The sequence below is a fragment of the Chaetodon trifascialis genome, chromosome 13 (assembly GCF_039877785.1).
Source record: "Chaetodon trifascialis isolate fChaTrf1 chromosome 13, fChaTrf1.hap1, whole genome shotgun sequence".
NCBI classification, from domain to species: domain Eukaryota; kingdom Metazoa; phylum Chordata; class Actinopteri; order Chaetodontiformes; family Chaetodontidae; genus Chaetodon; species Chaetodon trifascialis.
Genome location: NC_092068.1, coordinates 653,133 through 672,397, shown reverse-complemented (window position 1 = coordinate 672,397; position 19,265 = coordinate 653,133). Strand labels below are relative to the sequence as shown.

The window sequence follows — 19,265 nt, the reverse complement described above, 5'->3', positions numbered from 1 at the left end:
GTTGTGTAAAAAGAAAGACATGCTGTGATTTTGCTAGGTATTTTGATTTTCTATTTTTGTACCTGCATATTTTATAAAACATGTAAACTTCTTTAAACTGTTTGACATCATCGAAAATTAAAAACAGAAAAGTTAATTTGGTGTGTTCCCTTTTTATTCCTACTTAAAGAATCAGCAGTGGACTTACCCTGCTGGAATTTTGCAAGCTAATCACACAACCATTTTTCATCTGGTGTTGTGGTGGCAAAATGCGAAAATTGTGATGTGTCCAAGAACAGTAGATGCTTTAATTTTCACAATTTGATTTAAGTGGAAAATGAAAGGCTTTTGAGAGTCAGGACACTTATCCTGTATGTAACCTATAAAATTATTTAAACACACTTTTAAATCCTCATGAAAAAAAATCTTTGTATTCTCACACACACACACACACACACACACACACACACACACACACACAATCCGACTTTGCATTTGTATAGCTTGCAGCATTTACATTTGCACTTTAACACCTCACGGTCACAGGGGCTGAGAGAACTTCCACTGCAATATACAGTGACGATGATTGACGGAAATGCTACTTTTCATGCAGTGGAGTTTGACAATAGCAAAAAGTAGTTTTAAGGAAAAATGGGGACGCAAACGTAATGTTAATTTCTTGAATGAATGGCTAAGCCAGTTTCATGAGAATTGAGATTGTTATAGCCTTAAGACACCAACTCTTTGTTCACAACCGCATAAATGCCTACTTTTCAGGCAGTGACGCTCTGGTGGATCTCTGCTCTGAACTGACGCGAAGGGGCCCCAGGCTGTCACTCGTGTCTCTGGTCTGCTCTGCGGTCCAACAGGGAGAGCCAGTCGAACTGCGGTGCTGAGCCAATCTTGGACAGAGATAATTCAGGTGTCTGGACCTCCGGTGTTGGCAACAGGCGCAGAACGACTTTCGACCCAGACAGATGGGTTAAGGCTGGCTGCAGGACTTCAATACAAAGAGTTTGGCAGTTGTACAGCAAAACTTTTAGGTTAATAATAAGATTAAGACTACTTTCATCGCCTCGTCGAAAATGTCTCCAAAAATATTATTACATGATTAGGTTTTAACTTAAATTAAAGTTGCACGAAGATTGAAAAACTAGAAAAATGTTTTTCTGAATAAAAGAGTCAAGACGTGTATAAACTCAACTTGAGGTATAAATCAAAGACAAAGTAAAAATGTGAGAGTAACAAAAACATAATAGGAAACAACAACTAAGAATCAACTAAGAGAGAGTAAGCGAAGACTAACAGAATACTGAGAGAATACTAAGCGAGCGTCTGCCTCACGCTGCAGGGACTATAGCTCCACGATGATCTTCGCACATATAGAATGATTTACCAGTGAACGCTGTGATTTCATCTTACAGAGAGAGAACATTAACTAATGATTGGGTGCGATGGACTCATCTGCTTCTCACTATGGTCAATCACATATATCAATTTTCAAAGACATTTCAACATGTGTCAGACAACTTTTGATAAATAATGACAACATTCTTACTAACATATATGATAACTAATAGAACAAAGAAATAAGGACCGTCAGCTTATATATTGAGCACTAGTAATTATATTTGGATCATAGTTTTGCCATTTTATAAGCTAGAAACACGGCAATCAGAATCTGAAATACTTCATTGATTCCCGGGGGAAATTGTTTTTGTTACAGGTGCTCCTTACAAGAATAGATGTAGAAGAGATGAAGAAGAGATAAAAATTAAATGCGAAAAAAAATGCCTATATATATATATATTTATAGGCATTTTTTATATATATATAGGCATTTTTTTCTCTTTAATTGCACTACATGTTTATCTCTTCTTTCTATTCCAGTATCGCTTCTATCTTCTTCATCTCTTTTCTTCTTTCCGGAAGAGATATCGCGTTAAGGCAAATCAATTTTAACAGCATCATTATTTTTTATCGTGAGATTAACATTCTGTGTGACCGAGTGAACTTGTAGTTTTTTATAAGCTGTGGCCACTGCTAGTAACGTTAGAAAAGCTACAGGATCCGGTTGTAAACCGGAAACAAAACAATTGGCACGCCCCACACGCATGTTTGGTCTTGCCTGCTCGCGAGCTGTAAAGGAGTAGGCTACCGGTTTGTGTGGATATCAAGCGTGAAATGGCGAAATGGATGCGAACAAGATTCTGAATGGAAGGTTTAGTTTCAAAAAGTTGCCAGATGGTTCGACTGACAAGACCAAAGTTATCTGTGTGTATTGTCGGTGTGAGTTATCACCGTAGCACATCCAGTCTGAAATACCACTTGATGGCCAAACACACAGCTAATGCGAATTCTCCGCCGCCTCCTTGTCAAAACCAGGCTGCTAGTATGTTCAAAGGAAAGTTAAGAAAGGAAAGTGTAAGCCATGGTTTAACTGCACTATGTTTATTGACATTGTTAAATTGTGTGAAATTTTGCTTCATATGTGAATGACTGGTCAAAGTGAGAATGTTAGTGTGAAATAAGAATACATGTTGTTTTCAATAAAAAACATTTGCACAAAGCAAGCCTATCCACTTTTCCATGTTGATAAGAGTATTACAATGATAATTCAAGGGACATTTAGAATAGATAAAAATGTGCAAGATTTTTGCAATTAATTGCGAGTTAACTATGACATCCATGACATTAATTACGATTAAATATTTTAATTGATTGACAGCACTAATAGGTGGGTGTGATGTTGTCCAGGATAGTCTGTAGCTTATTCCCACAACGTCATTGGCCTTGCGGATCAGTTTGTTCAGTCTGTTGGCGTCCACCATCTTGAGTCTGCTGCCCCAGCACACAACACCATAGAGAATAGCACTAGCCACCCCAGACTCATAGAAAATCCTGAGCATAGTCCGGCAGATGTTAAGGGACCTCAGTCGCCTCAGAAAATAGAAACGACTCTGGCCCTTCCTGTAGAGAGCACTGGAGAAGTCAAAAAGCATAACCCTCACAGTGCTCGCCGGCTTGTCCAGGTGGGCATAGACACAGTTGAGTCGGTAGATGATGACGTCCTCAACTCCAAGTCGGGGCTGATAGGCAAACTGGAGGGGGTCCAAGAGTGGCTTGACCATGGGTCGGAGCTGCTCCAGGACAAGTCTTTCCAGGGTCTTCATGATGTGGGAGGTCAATGCCACAGGTCTGTAGTCCTTGGAGGCCCCAGGCCATGGCATCTTTGGCACAGAAATGAGCCAGGACGTCTTCCACAGCATGGGGACCCTCTGGAGACTTAGGCTCATGTTGAAGACATGGTGAAGAACTCCACACAGCTGGGGGGCACATGCTTTGAGCACCCTGGGGCTGACATCATCAGGGCCTGGAGCCTTGTTTGAGTGGAGTCTCATCAGTTGTCTTCTCACCTGGTTAGCAGTGAAGCACATTGTGGAGGTGACAGGTGGGGGAGGGGTGTAGTCCTTAGGTTGGAGAGTGCAGTCAGTCTGGCAGCCAAAGGAAGAGGTATGAAGAGGGCTCACACAGGAGTATGAAGGGGTATGGGGGGGGGGGGGGGGGGGGTGGTTGATGGTGGTCGTCCAGGACAGGCCGCAGAGGAGTCGGAGGGGGGTTGAGCCATGCTTGCAATGTCAAATTAAAAAAAAACAAAAAAAAAAAACAGATTCAGTTCATTGGCCGTCAACGCTGCCTTCAACTTCTCTGTTGTTGGTTGTTCTGAAGCCAGTGATGGTCCTCATATTTCTCCTTAGTCTCCCTGGTTTTCACCTTCAGTTCCCCCTGTATTGTTCTCACCTTCTCCCTGTTACCAGCTCTGAAAGCCCTCTTCCTCTTGTTGAGGATGACTTTGATGTCCTTTGTCAGCCACGGCTTGTTACTTGGATAACAATGGACAGTCCTGGCTGGGACAGTGGAGTCCACACAGAAAGTGATATAGTCGGTGGTGCACTCTGTGAGCCCATCAATGTTCTCCCCATGCAGCTCACAGAGTGCCTGCCAGTCTGTCACCTCAAAACAGCCCTGCAGTGTCTCGTATGTCTCCTCTGACCATCTCTTTACTGTCCTTCTGGTCGCATGCTGACTCTTCACCAGAGACACATAACAGGGATTGAGGTGCACAAGGTTGTGGTCTGACCTGCCCAGAGGGGGGAGCAGCTGTATGCATCCTTGGCGTTAGCATACAGCAAGTCCAGGATTCTCTCCTCTCTTGTAGGACAGCTCACATACTGAGTGAAATTGGGCAGTGTTGTTGCCATGATGACATGGTTGAAGTCACCCGAGATGGTGATGAATGCACTCGGGTGTTGAGTTTGCAGACGGGCTATGGCGGAGTGAATTGACATCACATGCCAATGTCGGGTTGGCAGAGGGGGGGATGTAAACAGCAACGATAATGGCATGTGAAAACTCCCTGGGCAAATAATATGGCCTGAGCCCAACAGCCAACAGTTCAATGTCCAGGCAACAGATACGTTCCTTGATGGAAATGTGACCAGGATTACACCATCGGTTGTTGACTAGAACGACGAGCCCCCCTCCTTTACGCTTACCGCTCTCGGTGCAATCCCGGTCAGCCCGAACAGCCTGAAAGCCACTGATGGAGACATTGTCATTGTTTATGTCCTGGTGCAACTGTGTCTCTGTAAAACACATCAGACTACACTGCCAGTACTCCCTCTGACCCCTGGCGAGTGCTGTTAGCTTATCCGCCTTATTTGCCAGCGACCTCACGTTGCCCATGATGAGAGAGGGGAGACACGGCTTATATCTCCTCTTCTCCATAAACCTCCGTTGTCTCGACCCAGCTCTTTTCCTCCTCTGTTTCTGTCCTCCCCTGCATTCTCTGTGTGTTTTCCTCCAGATTTCAGCGAGGATCTCTGATGTTCTGGCCAACAAGCTGGCCGGCGTCAGCATGATCACCTGATCTCTGGAGTAAACAATGTGGCCATGAAGTCGCTGCGCATTGGTGCTGTGTCCCAGTGAGAGTAGCAATTCCAAAGCAAAGAAACAGACTGAAACTCTCTTGGCCAACATGTTTGGAGAGGGCACAGCTTCAAGATGATGGTCATAAAAATACAAGTGGTAATAATAAAGAATAGAGCAAAAAAAATTGTAAAACTAAGAAAACAACAGGAGCGACTGCAACAGGCTACACGCACGGTCGGCGCATGTGGACAACTGCATTGAAAAGCATTGATATCATACAGATTATGAATTTAGTACTGTAAGAACATCCAAAGTTGAATCAAACATTTAGATTGCATTATCCTGGTGGGATAAAAAAGAAGGAACACAAGCACACAAAAACAGTTTGCTACAGGAATGTCTGATTTACAACCTGTCAGTAATATCTGATTTTGGAGGTTCCTCTGAGGCCCGGCAATCATCCATTTAGACGGGTTTATCGTCTTTATCTAGCTGTAAAGAAAGAATTAGCATCTCCATGAAAAACACTCTAGGTGAAAGCAGTGGCGGATGCAGAACGTGACCGATAAGCGGGCGTGGATTAAGTCTGGGCGGGCCTGATCACCACTTCGCCAAAATTGATAAGGTGTGTGTGTGCGCGCGCGTGCACACACACACCTTATTGTGCGCACACACACACACTGAAGCCACCACACATCAAGTATTTGACCATCACGTGCGGCTTGAATGAAAAAAAAAAAGGTCGAGAAAAATACGAAAACAAAACAAAAAAAAAGCCCAAAGCGGCTTGCTCTCTGGCTCCAATCGTTTACTTCAAACCGACACACGACCGACACATCACTACTGTGTTATGCTAGAAAGTGTTCAGCACCTACCTAATAGGGGGTTTGGGGCTTAATCCCCGATGATGATGATGATTATTATTATTATTATTATTCTTATTATTAAACTGGGCTGTTAAACATGCAGTTTAAATGGAGTTTGAAGGAAGGAAGAGAAATCGTCTTGTCGTCTTGAACGAAGTGGATGGCTGGAGTGGAGGAAACACATGTGAACGCAGTTTATGCACCTTTACTATTAATGAAAAAAAAAAAAAAAAGAGTTCATGGCACGCACCTCCTTGCCTTCAAAAATGAATTCAGTCCACGGTGCTCTTCTGTCGGCTGGGAGCCGATGGAGCGATTTGTGCTCCTCTTTACAGCCAATAACAGAACAACGCCTGGACATGATTCATAACACCGTGCTTTCGATAACCTAACAGCGGATCTGTGAGAAGGTGGCGCCGAATTCAAATGGCTGGTATGGAAGCTGTAGGCAGGGTGCTGACAGAGATCTGTATCTCACTCAAAAAAGCGCGGACGGTCTTGTTTCACACTTTGTATATGTGTGGCAGCACCAGAGACCCAAACAAGTGAGTTTTTAATAATATGGGACATAACTATGAAAATCGTTTTATTTAATTTTTTTTTTAATTTGAATTTCTGACTGGGCGGGCAAGCTGTCAATCTGGGCGGGCGTACGCCCATGCCCACCCGTAGCCCCGCCCCTGGGTGAAAGGTAACCTTTGAAGTTGATCTGTCTGTCTCCTGCTCCCCTGAATGAATGGGGGAAGGTGCTCCAAGCCAGACATCCCATCTCTCTCTGAATTAACACTTCCCTGTAAACAGTCCAAATGGTCAATAACTCTTAAAAGTTGGGATGTTTTACGACTCCATTTCTCCTGAAGGAATGCAAAGGGGGACAGGTCAGTTGGAGGTCTTGTTCATCTTGTTCCAATTCTCTCAAGGCTGCGGTTATCCCTATTCCTTGTGCACCTTTTCCTACCACACTTTTTCCTTCCACTCAACCTTCTACTAATATGCTTGGATATAGCACTTTGTGAACAACCAGCTTCTTTAGCAACGATCTTTTGTGGCTTACCCTTCTTGTGGAGGGTGTCAATGACTGTCTTCTGCACATCTGCCAAGCCAGCAGTCTTCCCTGTGATTGTGTACCCAACTGAACCAGACTGAGAGACAATTTAAAGGCTCAGGAAACCTTTGCAGGTGTTTTGAGTAATTAGCTGATTAGAGTGTGATACCATGACTTTCCAATATTGAACTTTTTCACAATATCCAAATTCTGTGACACTGAATTGTGGGTTTTCATTAGCTGTAAGCCATAATCACCAAAATTACAAGACATAAAGGCTTGCAATATTTCACTATCGGTAATGAATCTATATATGAATTTCACTTTCTGAAATGACTGACAAAAAATATCAAACTTTTCATGATATTCTAATTTTTTTAGCTGCACCTGTAGTCTGGCCATTCACCCGACCAAGACATGGCATGAGTTTCTGGCAGTGTGATCATTAAATCTGACACAGTGACAATTGTTTAAGACAAAAAAAAAATGTGTAGTGTGAACCAGGCCTAATGTCTTCTCCCATGAAAACATCTGTTACAGAGGAATGCAAACACCATTAACTTTCAGAGAACAGCTGAAAGCACCAGAATTACCCAGAGAGATGAAATAATGGTGTCCTGACAAGCAAACTGGACCAAGGACAAACAGTAATGGGAGTGTATGTTTAAGCTCCACACCAAGAGGAGCTGAAGTTGGTATAACAGCATGATTTTCTGTTTCTGATTCATCTCCCTCGGATCTCCCTCCTTCTTTTTCAATAAATTTCACAATTGTGTAGGGGAATCAGTTTATCAAAACTCTAATTTAATGTTGCATTCGTCAAAAAACGCCAGGGTACCACCTTTCTCAGCTAAGAAGAATTGTATTGATTAAATTTTTGTAATGCTGATGTAATGCTGACGAATGAACCAACAGTAGAACAGTCTGATAATCTGAAGCGTAAGCTCTTTACAGGGATCATTTATATCCAGCTCAAAAGGACACCGTCTGACCATGACTAGAATGAAAAGACTTATTTATGAAACACAATTATGGATAATGAACAATGTATCATGAATAGTATGACAGAGAATATAGGTTATATGAAATAACACAAACAATTGCACAGAGAAACTTGTGGCAAAACAATAGCAGAATGAGTTTGGCGATAGTGAGAAGTAGTTTTAAAGGAAAAATGGGGACGCAAATGTAAAGTTAATTTCTTGAATAATTGGTTGAGAGAATTTAAGATCATAGATCAATAGGGATGGGAATCGAGAACCGGTTCTTTTTGAGAACCAGCTCCCAGTAGTTCAATTCCTTGGAATCGTTTGCCTGCCTGGTTAACAATTCTGCTTATCGATTCTGCCCGTCTTGCACATGCGCGATAACATCACGCATGCTGCATTGTTTTGGTAGCCAATACGGCGTCGAGGGAGAAACGCTCCAAAGTATGGCTATATTTCACGCAAAAAAGTTTCCATTTCTTCAAAGGGGGGAAATACCGCCAACATGCTAAAACATTTGTCCACACAGCATGCAATTCATTTGCAGGAATGCGTGTTTGATACACTACTTAGCAACGCTTGTGAATCTAGCGGCAGAGCAAACGCCAGGGCGTCATCTATTATTAGTGCTGAAGGTAATGTTGAATTCTTAAAAGCCGTGTCTGTTGTGTTAAGGTTAGCACCATTTCACTGTGTAAACTGCTTTCGCCATATGAATCATCTCCATGTCCTTCCATCAAATTTAGATGACGATGACTGCCAGAGTCAGGGTGGCTGGCTCAGAGGCTGCAGCGGGCACCGGCAGGTCTCGCGCACCCCTATCCACTCCTTTCACTGAGGCAGGGAAGAGTAAAATGACCGAGACGAGGATAAAGGAATGTCACAAAGCGGTCACTAGATTTGTGGTGAAAGGTTTGCACCCTTTTGCCACTGCAGATGCCCCTGAATTTCAGTATGTTCATTCATTGCATTTTATCTGGCATATCTGTTCAAATGATCATCAGAAATTTGAGTTCTGCATGTTGTTATTTTAACCCGTGTAGTTCTGCTTCATTCATTCCCTACTCTGAGAAGTAGCTCACCTGCTTTTTAGGTTTGTTCTGAGGTTACGTCACACATCATTTGTGCATACTGTATATGTTAAATTTTCTGTGCAGAGATGAAAATATAAAAGACAGTTAATGCAAACAAACCCATTTGTACTCATTTATTTCCTCACCCAATGAGAGTCGTTAAGAGAATCGATAAGGAATCGGATCGATAAGCAAAATCCATAATGGAATCGAAATCGTTAAATTCTTATCAATTCCCATCCCTATAGATCATGTATCATAACCATAGCCGAAATATGCCTACTTTGTCAGCAACGTTCCTGTCGAGATGTCTGCTCCGAACTGACACAAAGGCTCCAAGCTGTGTCCGTGGCTCCAATCTGAGCTGCAGTCTGCTGGATGAATCAAGCAAACCATGGTGGCGAGTCGGTGTTGGACAGGGATGTTTCAGGGGCTGGAACACCTCCGGTGTTGGCTATAGACAAGGAACGGCTTCTGATGGTTGTAAACCCGAACCAACGGGTCAGCAGCTGGCTGTAGGTCTTCAGTGGAGTTGGCAACTGTGAAGCACGACTTTAATAATAATAATAAGATTTAGGATCTCTTCGATGGCTGGTCAAAAATATCTCTAAAATTATTATTACGTGAACAGAATTTAACTGTAAAAAAACCAACAACACGTGGCTTCACATGGCGAGCAAAAATTAAAGTTTCATGATGAAAAACTAAAAAGTAAGCCTTCTGAAAAACAAAATCAAGCTACTTGGTGTGACTATGAGCAGCACAAAAGACTTAGAAAACGACGGAACAAAAACACTGAACAAAATTAAAGACAAAAGACTAGAAGGAAACTCAGCGGAAAGCAAATGCAAGAGGCAAAGGAAAATTAAGAATGCACGAAGACAAAAAGAAAACTAGACTAAGAGAAGACTAACAGAAACTAAACTAGAATGCCCATCCGCTGCATGCTTCAGATGATATCCTCACTCCAGGGCGTGTCTAATCACCAATAGGCTGTCACGCATGTGGGATGGTTTTCAGGCGAGCGATGTGATTTCCTTATATTACCTTATAGAGTGAGGATTAATTAATGATTCGTACGAGGGGCTCATCTGCTTCTCACTATGGTCAATCAAATATATCTTAAATGATCAATTTTCAATGGCATTTTAACATTGTTCACAGCATGCGTTAGGCAATTCTTATGAACAAATGACAACATTCAACAATAAACATGATAACATTTCCTAATACTCATCCTAATGAACAACATGATGACTACGGGTATAACCCTACGTTAATATGACAAAGGAATAAAGAAAGACTATATTTGCCGAAATGATTATCCCTACTTATCATAATTGTCTTATATCAAGTAACTAACGTAACCACTACAAACCTCTAGATGGCAGTATGGTTTCATGGTAGAAACTCAGGCAAACTTTGTTGGAAAGTTAAAATCACAGTATTGTCACTCTACCAGCAAGAAACACCAGAAAAGCATTGACATTATACAGATTATGGGCTTAGTAGTGTAAAAACATCCAAAGTTAAATCAAACATATAAATTGCATTATCCTGGTGTGATGGGAAAGACGGCACATACAAAATAGTTTGCTTCAGGAATGTCTAATTTACAACCCATCAGCATTATCTGATTTTGTAGGTTCCTCTGGGACCTGGCACTTTTCATTCAGACAGGTTTACCGTTCTTATCTCTCATGAGGCCATCAAGAAAGAATTAGCATCTTCATGAGAAACATTCTGGCTGAAAGGTAGTCTTTGAAGTGGGAGCCACTGTGGGACTCTTGTCTCCCTGAAAGAATGTGAGAAGTTTTTCTACAGCCAGACATCTTGTCTCTCTCCGAATTCACACCTCCCTGTGAACAGTTCAAATGGTCAATAACTCTTAATAGTTGGAATGTTTACAACTTCATTTCCCCTGAAGGAATGCCAAAAAGGGGGAAAGAGGGTCAGTTACAGGTCAGTTCTGCTACATTTGTCAGTTTATGTTGAAAGAGCCAAAAATAAAAGATGTTTCTAGTTTTTTGTACTCCCTATTAACATACGTGGGGGCAGAATATAAGAAACACCTCTGAATATGATGCAGCTTAGTAAAACATCACCAACAACTATGACCTTGCTGCTAAAACATGTAACTGAATTAAGGTGATAATTCATGACTGTAAAAAAATACTGTGAACATTATAGGCAACATAAAAGGAGCCTGTCCTCCTTCTGAAAACGACCAGAGGAGTCATTTGTGCAAGCAACTTTATACGACCTATACGGACGTTTTGAATCAACGCCACCTCTAGCAGTCTAGTAAGTAATAACAATCTGGCCTGTCGGGGGTGGGTCGTCATCATATAACCTTTGACCTCTCTAACCAATCAACATGCAATAAAGAAAGAGAGGGGGGCGTAAACCTTCCAGTTGGCCAAACATAATCGACCCGGTAAGTCTGCGATCAGGTTTTCTATATTGAATTTTATTCGTTTATGTTTTTAATTGATCATGTTGATTGTCTGCAATTCATGAATAGCTTGCCTAACATTATGCTAGTTTGTTTAGGCTTTTTAGTCACAAATCGGTCGAGTAAGGCATTGACCGCATTTGATTTTACCTGTCAGTTAGCGTTAGCCGCTAACGTTAAGGTTAGCGTTAGCTTACCTGCAAACAGTACAGCTAATTAGTTAATGCTTTTTCTAAAGCTTTTGCAGGACCCTTGCATCTGAAATCTGAACCTCAAAGCAGAGACTATTGTCTGTATTATCTTCGCTGTTAGCAAGACGGAAAAATTGTCGAGGCTGAGACATGACAGAAACGAACGTATTAATATGATGAATAAGTTTCCTAAACCTTCCGTTATATTGTAATTTCTATGTTTGTGTTTAGTTCTGTGGCTGTAAGTAAAGAATATAGTTGCACAACTAATGCCAGCTAATCTTGTTTCAGGTCTTTGTCCATCTCAACATCTCCTCATCCATCCATCCATCCATCCATTATCTATACCGCCTATCCCTTTCGGGGTTGCGGGGGGCTGGAGCCTATCCCAGCTACAATGGGCGAGAGGCGGGGTACACCCTGAACCGGTCGCCAGCCGATTGCAGGGCCACATTCAAGGACAAACAAACATTCACACTCACACTCACACCTACGGACAATTTAGAGTCATCATTTAACCTAATGAGCATGTTTTTGGTCTGTGGGAGGAAGCCGGAGTACCCGGAGAGAACCCACGCATGCACGGGAAGAACATGCAAACTTCACACAGAAAGGCCCCGCCTGACCCGGGGATCGAACCGGCAACCTTCTTGCTGTGAGGCACGTGCACTACCTGCTGCGCCACCGTGCAGCATCTCCTCATCCTAAATATTAAAATCAATCAATCCAAAGGTTCTTTTAAGAACCAATCAGACCAAAGGCTCTTTTCAGAGCCATTTTCCTGTTTCTTTTTCGCTCATACTCATTTCTTTCTCTGGCTTTTGCTTCTTCCCACGTTTTGTTTGTCACGCTCCTCCTCTTCTGTCCTTTTGTCCTTGTATTTACTTTTAAGTTATCCTTTTCTTCTCTTCTTTTATTTTCTCAAATTAAAATGTCTGAGGCTCAAAAACAATTTATGGAGTGGCCGGAGAGAGGGAAATCCAAGGCAGATGAGTTGGAAGCTAAAAAGGTTACATTTTCTTATATTATCTCTCTATTATGACATTTTCATATAATTATCTGGAAACACTTTTGCATAGTCCTGAAAAGGATTTGTGTGCCCCACTACAGGTAGATTCATCATCTTTACTTTCAGCCTCACAAGAAGAGGAAACAGCAGGGGACAGATGGCTCCAATGTTTCCTGGATGAAGAGGGGCATGGAGGGACAGATCATTCCCAAGCATGTCAGGAAAAGTCGATCTGGTCAGCAAAATATGGTTATAATGTTTCACAAGTTTTAATTCTATTGGTAGATGGTAATGTTTCCTACATAATTATATTTTATGTTTGCAGTTACTCTACGCTCTTGTACAAGGCAGTTGCAAGAGTTTGAGGATGGGCAGCCACACGAAATTCCTCAGGAAGTCCCAAGTCTGGGTAATTATATTGAATTATGGAAGCTTTAATGATGTATACCTTTTCTTTTTACATTTAAAAAGCTCACATATAGGCAAATAACTGTATTATTTAGTGGTCTTGTTGATGGTGCCAATGCAGTGAGATGTATTAAAATACAATGGTGTCATTGTCTGTTACATTTTGTTTTTTTAATAATATTTTAGATCAACATCTTCAGAAATTGAAGGCTTTGCTGAGTTCTGTCACTGCCCCAGCATCAGCAGAAGTGGAGGAGGCTTCCACCATTTCAGCGTGGACCAGGAGCCAGTTACAGTCAGGACAGAAATTTAGGGCTGCAGTTCCAGAGCTCCTTAGTTCCACCCTGGCTACAGAAACCGTGACCGGCCACATCTGTGACCACTGCAGCAGTAGGGATGTGGTCATCAGATGCCTGGACTGCGTTCCCTCTGGAACTCCGTTTCTCTGTGGAACATGTGATGAAGTGGTGCACAAGAGGCAGGTGTTCCACAACAGGGAAGCCATGTTCCAGGGTTTTTACAACCCTGTTGCACCCACCACCAAAGTGGTGCTGGATGAACATGGCCAGTATCAACTTGGTGAACAAGGTGTGTTTAAAAAAATTAAATAGGTGTACCCTCATCATGTTACCATAATGTGCACTACATTTTCAATAGAATAATATTAACCACATATGTAGTTTGCTGTAACTGTTTGTTTTTTGGGTGATTTTTCTATTTGTGGTGGTGTTGTTTGTTTTTTTTTTGTAACTGTGTCTTCAGTGTTCACACGAGTGAATAACTAATAGTAATCTATAATATTTTTTAACTGAAGTGTGCCTTCTTCCAATTCCACCACCAAAACATCTTTGCCCCTGTGGTCCAAGCAAGAACTTGACCACTCCAGGAAGGCAGACTGATTTGGTGACCATCAATGGTATGTTGCTGCTGGTAACTTTTTGTGTGACACCATAAAGTGGCACATTAGATCAAGAGATAAATGGCTTACTATGATAGCATTTTCCGTAGTGTACAAATACTTGTCAAATAGTAAAATTAATCCTGTATTTCAGGAACATACAACCTGTGCCTGCCTGTTGCTTCCCGTCAGCTTTGTCCTGGCAAATGGACCCTGGGCATAAATGACTTGTTGGGATACAGGTACTGGCCAGCAACTTCCAGTTGCCAAATGATGTTGACATTTGATGTGTTGACATCATTTCAGCAGATGAAGCTGGCCAGTCCAGCGCTATCCCAACAAGCATTTCTGAAAATGCTAGAACATAGATCACTTTCAACTGGCAGGGTAGGAACTCTCTTTTCATTCGCAAGACTTTTGAATTTCAAATTTCAAAATCTGTCATTAACCAATATAATGCCATCTTTGTTGCCAGACTGGTGGCATTTGTGGGGACACGTTCCACCGGGCATTCCGAGAATTCTCGTTTTGCAAATTTAAAAAAGATGATCTGTGCCAGGGGGAACCATTCAAGTGCCCAGCATGCACGCCAGACATGCTTGCTATTTCAGCAGATGGTAACCGCAAACATTACCGCTACAACAAGTCAAAAGGGTCAGTTTACTGATTTTTCTCATTTTTGTTATAGATATATTAACTATGTTGAATGTCATCCTTGTTAGATTTAATCACATGCTGTATAATGTATACTATAAAACACATGGAAAGATATTTAACATACAAACATGGATGTTTCTATATTGCCTACATAAGCAGACAAGACTATTAGGAAAAGAATGGCTGTTTCTGTATGTTTATTCTGAGGGAAATGTTGACAGCTTTTACTTTCTCAACATAATTACTATTACTAGGAAGCCAAATCTGTTAGCTGTCAGCTCACATGGACACAAGATGTATGCACACCACTAAGGCAAAGTTTGCTGTGTTTCACCATCCTCATACTGAAGTTGTTAATTTTACAATGAGATTTTTTGTAATTGCTGTCCATCCTGCAAAAAATTTTTTGAAAAACAAAAGTAACATACACATTACACATTAGTAACATTAAATATGTGATGCCCCCCCTTTTTTTAAAATTGGAAATATTTTAAGCTGAAAGTGTCAAACTTACGTTTTCTTTAGCAGGTTGTCAAATGTGTTATAGGTCAAACATTAGTGCGGTTGCACTGACAGTCCATTTCATAAAATTTTAAGTTGTCATACAAAATAAGGTAAAGAAACAGTAGTACTTATGGCTGTTACTCTTGACACAGCATCCTTGATTAAAAAAGTCATGTACAAAGACTTAAATATGTAACTCATGTATTAATAATTGATAGCATACACAAACTGTTCAATTGAAATTTAGGTGACAAAATAATAATGTTTGTGTGAATATGTTGTCTTCTCATTTAACAGGACAGATGAACCTTCTCTTTTTGAGGGAGTGTTCATGGCAGAAGATGCCAGAGTCTCTGCTTTTGTTGACCAAATTAAAAGCCACATGGTGAGTGAAAGGATTTAGTTAACCCACTAACCTTGTTCTTTTTTTTGGGGGGGGGGGGGGGGGGGGGTGATTGTGCTTAACCCAGGGCAACATGTATTCTTAATGTATCTACTTTCAGAGGACTGGTCATGATGGCTGTGGCCCGGCCACATTCACTGCGGGGAGAGAGGCTTCTCAGAAGTCGAGAGCAAGGGTGGATGAGGAGGGTCTGGAAATAGCTGTGTGAAGACATGGCATCTTATTGAAAGGCCTGAATCACTACCGTGGTGAAATCCATGCCTACCCCATGTTCTTGCAGAAGGAGCTGGCTCAAGCTGCAGATGCAACATTCTTTTGCATGGACATTGCTTGCAGGTATGATTACATTGCCAAATCATTGCTGTATTTTTCACAGATGTTTTAGGCTGCATTAAATCATTTTTTTAATTCAATGTGGGGGCACAACACTACAACTAGATATTAAATCATCTGTTTTAGGTATTTAAATGTTATATGTAGGGCTGTCAACATTAATGCGTTAAGGCACGCAATTAATCCAGAGACTTTAATGCGATAGTTATTTTTAACACAAGTTAATCACATGTGCAGAGACATACAGACTTGTCATCCAACTTTTCATGACAGTGCTGCAATGACTGCCAGCATCAGACAGACAGAAAGCTTTGGTCCACTCAGTCTTCAGCAGCCTTCAGTTTGTTCAGTAACTTCAATTTCCAGTAGAGTCACGTTACCCTCAGCTGTCTTTGGATGAAACAGCTCCATCACCTCTGGCTGCCGCTGCAGCTACAGGACAGGTCGTCTGCTCAGAGCAGCCTCCTTAAGTGACCTCAGACATTATAGCAAGTCCCATTAGTTAAAAATAGAAATCCGATGTTGAAATCCTTGTCGAAATCCACAGGATCAGAGGTAATTGGCTAACTAAATGAAGTGCCATAAGGTTATATTATGATGTGGACATGGTCGGCTCAGAAAAATTATCATTAAGCGATGGTAAACAAAAGTCATCATGATGTGTTCAAATGCAAATTCTAGTAAAAGAAAATGCAGGTAATACAATTAAAGTAAATACTTAAAAGTATCGTAAAAGTTGTTTTTTTTATAGTCATCATTTTTACATGCAGTAAATGATAAAGTAACTCAATAACTTTTTGGAATAACTAGTAATTAGCATGAATTTGCAAATTCAAATTTGCAAGTATTTTAAAAACGCAATTAATTGTGATTAATCACAAACTAAAACTGATTAATCTGATAAGATTTTTTTAACAGTTTGACAGCACTAGTTATATGTGATCTCTTTTACACTTAATCTTCAGCAGATATTCAGGCACCATCAACCTTTATTTGTTGTCTAAAACGAAGCAATTTTCCTTTTACAGGTGTTGGCCATATTTACAGCGGATGGCAGAGAAGGAAACAGAGATGAAGCCTCTTCTCTCAGTGATGCATGCTAAAGCTCACACTGGCAAATGTGAGGTACAGTGTGCCAGTTCATTATTTTTATGACCAAGATGTATGTTTGGAACATAAGCCAACACTGTCATGCACGTGATTTTTTTTAGTATTCCCTTTGGTTCTTCAAGTATGGGTATAACAGGAAAAAGTAGCCCACATTCCTGAAAACATACATTATATGCAATCATATTATATATATGTGTGTAAATAATATTGTCTGTGGTTAAACTTGGTGAAGATAGTGTTACAAAAGTAACAAAAACATAAGTCTTGCAAGTCCCACAAAAGGTTGTATATACCTTAGATACTGTTTATCTATGATTCAATAATATTTGATGAAAAGAGGTTAAAGGTTTAACTAAAATCAGCTGTAGTGGACTTGCTATGTGGAAAATAGCTTGATTGTGTTGCTATACATTTCAGATTTTACTTGATTTCATAACGACAACAAAATTAATTATGGATGCATGTTCTGGAAATTATTATTTCAGTGTGAAATGTGTTCATCTTAGTGTTTATGTTGTGGAGCAGGTTAAGTGGGGTGGCAGAAGCCAAGATGGTGCTGGAAATACCATTGGCGAGGAGGTGGAACAGGTCAATAGTTTCCTCTCAAGGGCTGCTCTGACCACAAAGTACATGACCAAGTCAGGTTGGTACAGAAACATCTGCCTGTTTAGAAATGGTAAGAAAAAGGCATTGTTTTAAATGTGCATCTATCCATTTTTTCCAGGCAGAGCAGATATGATAACAGTGCTTGCCATTGGATGGAACAACAGAAAGGTGGAGGGTCTTGACAAGACTTTGGTTAAGAGATATGCCAAAGTAAGTCTAGACTGTAAACATTTGTAACATTGGTTGGTTCTTGTAGTTTAGAATACCAGCATTAGACACATGTTGATTAATGAAAAGTAATCAGAAAACTTTACATTTCCAACCCTTGAATACAAAGATTCCAAAGATAAATTTTATTGCTTTGTTAGACAGTAAATTTCTTCTTTTTTCCAAATACACTTTCTACCCTTAGCATTTTCTTTTGGTGTTAATGGTGGTTGCTGTGTTGCAAGGCAGCTTTAGCAGCATGCTAAAAGCAAAAAACAACTGTAGAAATATCAATTTTAGCCTGAAACTCTCTGCTCTCACTGCTATTAAAAAAAAAAAAAAAAATCAGTTAACGAGTTGTGTTGATAAGTCAATGGGTCATGTTCTATCATGGTCTCGAAGAAAGAATGCTTACTACCATCTGAGAGGGAAAGTATATAAGCAGGAAAATAGACTCAAACGACCTCAATATTTGTGAGAAACATCCTTTTAGGTGCCATTACACTATGCAATCGGTGTTTTCTTCATACTGACTCTTGAAGGCAAGTAAGCTGTGAGTGACATTTTGGATTTATTGTTTGGTTCTTATTATTTTGTTGATACTGTCAAGTACATTAGCCACCTTTTAATGACCGTAGGGTGGGCAGGAAAAGTGCTCATGTCAATTCAAAAATGTTTTGTAACTAAATTTTGTCCCATAACTTCTTACAAAAATCTAACTATTCAGACTTTACAATTTTAACATGTGTCATGTACCTTTGGGTTTAATTATGGATTTTTGTCCTACATTCGAAACAGACTACACAGAGAGCAGAAATGGAGGCAGCCAGTCTTGAGACTCTTAAGCAGGAGCTCAGTATTTCTCAAGAAGACATGGAGCAGTGGGTACGAGATGTGGAGCAAAGCAATTTACTACAATACTACTGGTATGTTATATTATTGCATGTTGAGAACACAACAGGGGTTTTTGCTCTTTTCTTTTCCCCCAATGGACATGCATACACATTGTGCCACAGTTGTGGTGCTCTATCGTGCCGTTAACATCAATGCATGCAATCCATTGAAAAGCATGTAGTGTCTATTCCATCATGAGTCAAAACAACAAATATGCAACAATTTATGGTACATAATGGTACATTTTGTGTGTTTTTGTGTTTTCTTCTAGAGAGACATGGAGCTCATAGAAGCCAAGAAGAGCTCCAGAGAGAAATTGATGACATCATCTATTAACTCCGAAGAAAAAAGCATGATCTCTATCGACAAAATGGTATTTGATATTATGTCACATAACTACTTTTTGTTTAATTGTCTTTCCTAAGAAACAAAAACAAAAACTTTTTAACCTCATAGACAGCAACCAGACTAGGCAACGCAAACGGAGGAGACTGAGTGATCTGAAGAAGAAACTGAGAGAGTGGATAATGCACTACAACAGTGTTGCTGCCCATGAGGAGAAGATTGCATTGGAAGAAGTATGCAGTCTCTCTGAGGATGCTTTCATTGCATTCGCAATACATACATCTTTGTGGGGCATTTTGTACATCATTTGACTCTACTTCTTTACAAAAATCAAGGAAACCACTGCTTATTCTAATGAAGAATA

General features: G+C 40.6%; 1 protein-coding gene across 2 annotated transcripts in view; it reads right to left on the bottom strand.

The window, feature by feature from the left end:
* Nucleotides 1-19,265, bottom strand: part of zswim8 (zinc finger, SWIM-type containing 8) — a 425,535-nt gene that overhangs the window by 88,330 nt on the left and 317,940 nt on the right. The window lies entirely within an intron of this gene.